The sequence below is a fragment of the Lactuca sativa genome, chromosome 6 (genome assembly GCF_002870075.4).
Source record: "Lactuca sativa cultivar Salinas chromosome 6, Lsat_Salinas_v11, whole genome shotgun sequence".
Lineage (NCBI taxonomy): Eukaryota > Viridiplantae > Streptophyta > Magnoliopsida > Asterales > Asteraceae > Lactuca > Lactuca sativa.
In genome coordinates, this window is record NC_056628.2 from 94,294,350 (window position 1) to 94,301,569 (window position 7,220).

Genomic DNA, 7,220 nt, shown 5'->3' on the forward strand with positions numbered 1-7,220 from the left:
AGCTTCTAATGGCCATGCATGTACAGAAAGTTGGAACTTTACGTGATCTTTTTGTCCCTAGAGTCTAATTTGTGACCTCGTGGTCTATCTTGTAGTTTTGGTGATTTTTGGATTAAGGCTTTGGCCTTTTTAGGTTAAGGTTTAAGCTTAATCTCTTTAGGAAAGGTATTAATGGGTAAAGTTGGAAACTTTACCCTTCTAGAGGCATTTTCAGTCTAGATCTGGAGTATAGGGTGTAGATCGGAAGAATAATGGCTTAATACATTAAGAAGGGTTAACAGACTGAAGAACTCGACGAGTTGTATTGAGAAGTCCCGATTCTGTTGAAAAGGAAGAACTCAGCGAGTTGGAGGAAAACTCGACGCGTTCGATCGCGATATCATGATTCTGTGATTCATGGAAACTCAGCAAGTTAAAGGGCAACTCGACGAGTTAAGTCAACTCAGAGCCTTGAATTTGACTTTGACCTTGACCAAATTTAACCCTTAAGGGGTTATGAGTATGAATGGGTACTTAAGGAAATATTTTATGTTTAAGGATTGAGTTGGGTTGATATTCGTAGTCGGGGACTGTTCAGCTACTTTCCAGTATTCGAGGTGAGTTTCCTTACCGTATTTAGTGGGTCTAAGGCACCAAGGCCAGCCCATGTTTACATTATGATGTTATGATGCTAGTTGTCGTTGTGACTCTTGCATGTGTTATGTTTATGTGTTTATCTGGGTCAAAGCTCGATGTCGGGCGGGGCTCGATGGATATTTGTATGCGGTGTATCTTTGTGATTATCGCATGTGTATGTGTTTATTTGATATATGTTATTGTATGATTGGATGGGGCCCATTTTACCAAGCTCAACTCGATGCCGAGCGGGGCCCGATGGCTGACAGGTTCCGAAGTCGGGCGGGGCCTACTATTTATTTACTATATGTTTGGTATGTGGTATTTTGGGGGAACTCACTAAGTTTCGTACTTACCGTTTTTAGTCTATGTTTCAAGTAATTTTGGTTCCAGATGGAAGAGCTTGGGATGACTGATGTAACATTCCGTTTAAAAATAAAATAAAACAAGTAATAAAATAAATAAAGATAATAATAATGATAAATAAAATAAGTAGATAAATAAATAAATAATAAGCCCTAAAGTCTCGAGATATATTTTATATTTTATTTTATTTTAGCCAAAAGTCCGTATTAATTGACCATTTGTAACGACCCGTGTCCAGTATGGTAATTCCTTGGTATTTATTTTGAAGTTTTGCAAGAGGAACTCGGCGAGTTCATAGCCTGACTCGCCGAGTAGGGTCGGGATTTCGAGCACGTGATTAGCTGGCGACTCGGCGAGTCCATATTCTGGACTCGGCGAGTCTGCCCGTCTGGGAGAAATCCTAAATCCCCGGGTTGCCCACTATTTAAGCCACCTTATAGCCCCCAATCCCGCCTCCTTCACCCTCTAAAGCTGTGAGGAAAACCCTAATTCGTTCTTGAGCGATTCTAAGTGATTTTGTGTGCTAATTGTGAAGGCTTGAAGAAGGAGAAGAAGAAAGGAGCAAGGAGAAGGATTGTAGAGCAGAGATTCAAGGGAAAGCAACAGCTCTTTGAGGTATTCTTCAGATTTCCTTCCCTTTTATGCTTTGAAACCCTTTCTAGATCTTGTTTATGCCTTTCTAAAGCCTTATGTTGATATGGAAGCTCTCTTATGCCGAGATAACCTTAGATCTGTTCATTTAGGAGTTGTAGAGCCCAGATCTATTGCCTTTATGGAGCTATTTTGCACATTAACCCTAGATCTACCCCTTTTAAGCATCTTTTAGCATTTATTCCCTTGTTCATGCGTTTGTACACGTAAAGTTGGAAACTTTACGTGGTAAATCAGCTTATTGGACTCAGATCTATCATTTATATGTATTGGATTCGATCAGAATCGAGTGTAGAATAGTTGCATGGCGGTGACTCGGCGAGTCTAGTCGCGAGTCCCCGATTTCTTCCTTTCGAGCGGTATCGAGTGGAACCAGTGAGTAAGGGAGTGGACTCAGCGAGTTTGAAGGTAGACTCAGTAATCGGGGGACTCGGCGAGTTGTTCATACAACTCGGCGAGTCCAAGGCAATCTTCTTAAGCTCAAGAACAACTCGTCGAGTTGTTCATAGGACTCGGCGAGTCGGATGAAGATTGCCTGAGTTCTTGGATCGGGAGAGTACTCATCGAGTCGATGCCATACTCGACGAGTAGCAGCGAGTGGAGTCGAGGAGTGAGAATAGGGACTCGGCGAGTTGGCGGCCCAACTCGGCGAGTCAGGTCAACTATGGGTTGACTTTGACCGAGAGTTGACTTTGTCTGAGAGTTGACTTTGACCAAGGGTAAAAGAGTCATTTTACCCAGTGCAGTGTTTAGTATTTGATTGAGTGTGTTTATGGACTTGTAGCCGGGGAGATACCGGAGCAGCAGCAGCTAGCTTCCAGAGCCATACACTCAGCAGCCAGTTCACGAGGTGAGTTTCCCTTCAGTAGGAACGGGTCTACGGCCGCAATGCCGGCCCGTGTAATTATCAGTAGTTCTGGTCTTTAGTCTGATGCAGTAGCTAGAGTGCTTGATGTCTTTGTGATTCAAGCATATTCGTGTATGTGCTCCGGACTTCGGTCTGATGCAGTATGCAGTATGTGTGATTATAATAGTTGTTATGTGTTATGCTATGTCATGATCAGTCAGTTCCGGACTTCGGTCCGATGCAGTTAGTTCCGGACTTCGGTCCGATGCAGTCAGTTCCGGATTTCAGTCCGATGCAGTCAGTTCCGGACTTCGGCCCGATGTAGTTAGTTCCGGACTCTGGTCCGATGCAGGGGACAAGGTCCCAGTCAGTTCCGGACTTCGGTCCGATGCAGCTACTTCCAGACCTCGGTCTGATGCAGTGGGCAAGGCCCAGTATGTGATTTATATGTATTGTATGGTATGTGGTAGTTTGGGGGAGATCACTAAGCTTCGTGCTTACAGTTTCAGTTTTGGGTTTCAGGTACTTCCGCTTGTAGAGGGAAGAGTTCGGGATGATGGCATCGCACACACCACAGCTTCAGCTTTTATCCTGGGAGTTGATTTGGTTCTTGATTTTTATATGACATGGATATGATACAGTTTTCCGCACAGTGTTTTTATTATTATTTTGAGATACATCATGTATGGTTTATGATATGACACTCAGATTATGGTTTTCGGTTATGTTGAAAAACGAAATTTTTGGGTCGTATTTTTGGGTCGTTTCAAGTTGGTATCAGAGCCCTGGTTTGAGGGATTCGGATACACTTCCGGGTGTATCTGAACTCAAACTAAGGGGGAAATAAAAAGATTTTTAAAAGAAAAATGTTTCTAAAAGAATTTTGAAAGCACTTAGAAAGAAAGAAAATTTTTAAAACGAGATAAGGGTGTGGTGCATGCGATCAGCCGAGCTCAAGTAAGTACTCCCAAATTACCAATACAAGTTTTATTATTATGATTAATTGTTCCAGCTTCAGTAGAACAGCATGCTAGTATAGGACTATGGATCTAGGAGGATGCCTTATGTGCCTGCTTTATGTGTTACAGCTTTATGAGTATTGCATGCTAGTATTGAGCAGATAGCAGTAGGATAGCCTGTTTAGGTTATGCCTGATAGTGTGATCTTAGCATTGTATGCTAGTACAGTTTCTCGTTTTGAGAATAGTTTTGCCTTAATATGTTTCCTTTATCCGAATGCTGCTTGCTTCGTGCTTTGTGGGAGTCCTGAGTGATGGAAGTTAGCCATTAGGTGAACACGTCACACCACATGTGATCAGGGTTGAATAATCCCAGAGTGCTGGAACTGGCCCTATTGCGCAGCTCTTGTTTGAGTCCAACCGTTATAGGGACGGGTCCTTTACTTGAAGGATTATCTAACCTTCGTCACATGTGATGGTGTTCAGGTGGTGGTTAATTAGCATTATAAGGAGACTCTCAGCAGCTGAGGACTAGTTGAGTTGAGTATGAGATTTCCCTAAGGGCAAGCCTAGGATGAGAGTAGCAGAGAACAGTAGTAGTAAAAGTGACTTGGTGGAGCCAAAGCAGTTCTTGAAGAAAGTACGGATAAATGTGGAAGGTAGTATGGGCCCGTACTACTGAAAGCAGAGGATCCGTACTCGAATCAAGAAAGGCTGAGACAAGACCAGGAAGCTAGTTGTAGTATCAATGATCCCTTGAGATATTTCCGTTTTCTGATGTAGTTGTGATGTGTTTCAGAATGGTGGTTTTGCGTTCGAGACCAGCAGCCGGCAGCGGAGGTGCCGGGGAGGGATCAGGTTCAGGCTCGGGGGATGAGCGCATGGATGAGCGGACCCGAGAGTTTCTTTCTTCGGAGATTATGCGTATCATTATAGAGCAGACTCCTGTGATCTTCGGTTCGATTAAGGAGGGGATTCTAGAGCTGATGGATGAGAGATTGGGCACCTTCCGTGCCGAGGTGGCGGCCATGATGGGGTCGCGCACCCTTACATTCAGGGAGTTCAGGGCATGTGGAGCTCCGGACTATCATGGGGCGCGGGACCCCATAGCGAGTACCAGATGGTTGGCGGATGTGGCCAACGCTTTCCGCACTAGCAGGTGTCCCGAGGGGGACAAGGTCAGATTGGCATCCTGTCTTCTGAAGGACAGGGCACGGGACTGGTGGGAGGAGGTCGGATATTCCATTGGAGATAACGCAACATTGGACGCCATGACTTGGGCTGATTTCTCTACCAGGTTCAGGGCGGAGTTCGCACCGGTTATTGAGGTGCAGCAGTTGGCTAGGGAGTTTCAGGACCTCACCCAGACTACAGAGACAGTGGCGGAGATCACCGCCAAGTTCAGGGAGAGGGCTCTTCTCGTTCCTCAGTACGTGGCTGATGAGGAAATGAAGAAGGCCCGTTATCATGAGATGTTGCGGAGTGATATCCGCCAGTTTGTGAGCCGGTCCAGCTGTAAAACGCTGGAAGATATGATTGCTAGGGCTCGGGAGAGGGAGATTGATCTCGAGATGGAGAAGAAGAGGAAACCGGAGGCGGTTTCGGGTTCAGGCGGTTCGGGCAAAAAGCCCAAGGTTTCAGATCACAGATCTAGGAGTCAGCAGAGCCACTGTCGATGTGGCAAGTGTGGGAGATTGCACGAGGGAGCGTGCAAGGCAGGGAGTTCCGGCTGCTACAAGTGCGGTCGGATTGGGCATTTGAGTAGGGATTGTACGGCCCCTGCTACTGCCGTCGCAGCATCAGATCTGATTTGCTTTCAGTGCAATCAGAGGGGACATAAAAAGTCCCAGTGTTCGAGTTTAGCTGCAGCAGGGAAGGTGGCTGCACCTGCCCCTGCTACCTTGAGGATTACAGATGGCCGGCAGGGCCGAGCTGATGCGCCAGTGGCAAAGAGTAGGGCGTTTCAGATGACAGCAGAGGAGGCGCGAGCGACTCCTGATGTGGTGACGGGTATGTATCTTCCCTTTATCTCTTTATTATTATTGATTGAATATTGCTTATGATTGTATGTTTTATTCAGGGTCGTTCTCTGTGAACGACATTTCTGCTTTGGTATTATTCGATTCGGGGGCTACCCGATCATTCGTATCACTTGCGCTTAGCAAGAGATTTAGTAGGGCTCCAGGGGAGCTGGATGGTCCATTAGAGGTTGAGATAGCAGATGATAGGACCGTGAGGGTCGACAGGGTGCATAGAGGGTGCTCTCTTCAGTTATTTGACGAGCAGTTTTCAGTGGATCTGGTACCTATTCCTCTGCGAGGGAATAAGGTTATTGTGGGCATGGATTGGCTAAGCCCCAATGGGGCGGTGATCGATTGTGAGCTTCAGCTAGTGAGGATCCGCAGTCCCAGTGGGGGAGAGTTGGTGATTCAGGGCGAGAAGCCACAGCGGGGACCGACCTTTTGTTCCGCCGCAAGGGCGAGGCGCTATGTTCAGCAGGGTTGCGCCGACTTTGTAGCTTACGTCTTGGATGCCCGGGAGAAGGGCAAGATGACAGTTGATGATGTTCCTATTGTTCGAGACTACCCGGACGTGTTTCCCGAGGATTTGCCGGGGATACCTCCTGAGAGACAGGTCGAGTTCGGGATCGACCTAATTCCTGGTGCGGCTCCGATAGCCAAAGCACCGTATCGATTAGCTCCCCCTGAGATGCAGGAGTTGTCTACACAGCTGCAGGAGCTGTTAGACAAAGGGTTCATTCGGCCGAGCAGTTCGCCTTGGGGAGCGCCGATCCTGTTTGTGAGGAAGAAGGATGGGTCGCATCGTATGTGTATTGATTATCGGGAGTTGAATAAGGTAACGGTGAAGAACCGTTACCCACTTCCGAGGATAGATGATTTGTTTGATCAGCTTCAGGGAGCGTCTTGGTTCTCCAAGATCGATCTACGCTCCGGTTATCATCAGATGCGGGTTAGAGAAGAAGATGTACAGAAGACTGTTTTCAGGACCAGGTATGGTCATTATGAGTTTGTGGTGATGCCATTTGGGCTCACCAATGCTCCAGCCGCGTTCATGGATCTCATGAACCGCGTGTGTAGGCCGATGCTGGATCGGTCAGTTATAGTGTTCATAGACGATATCTTGGTATATTCCAAGACGCAGGAGCAGCACGAGGAGCACCTGCGGGAGGTGCTGGAGGCTTTGAGGAGGGAGAGACTTTTCGCAAAGTTCTCCAAATGTGAGTTCTGGTTGCGCGAGGTGCAGTTCCTTGGTCACCTCGTCAACCAGAAGGGTATTTTGGTAGATCCGGCCAAGATTGAGGCCGTGATGCAGTGGGAGGCCCCGAAGTCTCCATCTGAGATTCGGAGCTTCCTGGGGTTGGCAGGGTATTATCGGAGATTTATTCAGGATTTCTCCAAGATAGCAGTGCCGCTCACCCGACTGACCAGGAAGTCAGTGGTATTTCGTTGGGGTCCTGAGCAGCAGTCAGCGTTTGAGACCCTCAGGCAGAGATTATGCGAGGCTCCGATCCTTACCTTGCCAGAGGGAGTAGAGGACTTTGTAGTCTATTGTGATGCCTCGATCACAGGTATGGGAGCAGTTTTGATGCAGCGAGGCCATGTGATAGCTTATGCCTCGAGACAGCTGAAGCCTCACGAGGCTAATTATCCTACCCATGATTGGGAGCTGGGGGCAGTTGTGTTTGCCCTCAAGATTTGGAGGCATTACCTTTATGGGGTTCGTTGTACTATTTACACGGATCACAAGAGTTTGAAGTATCTT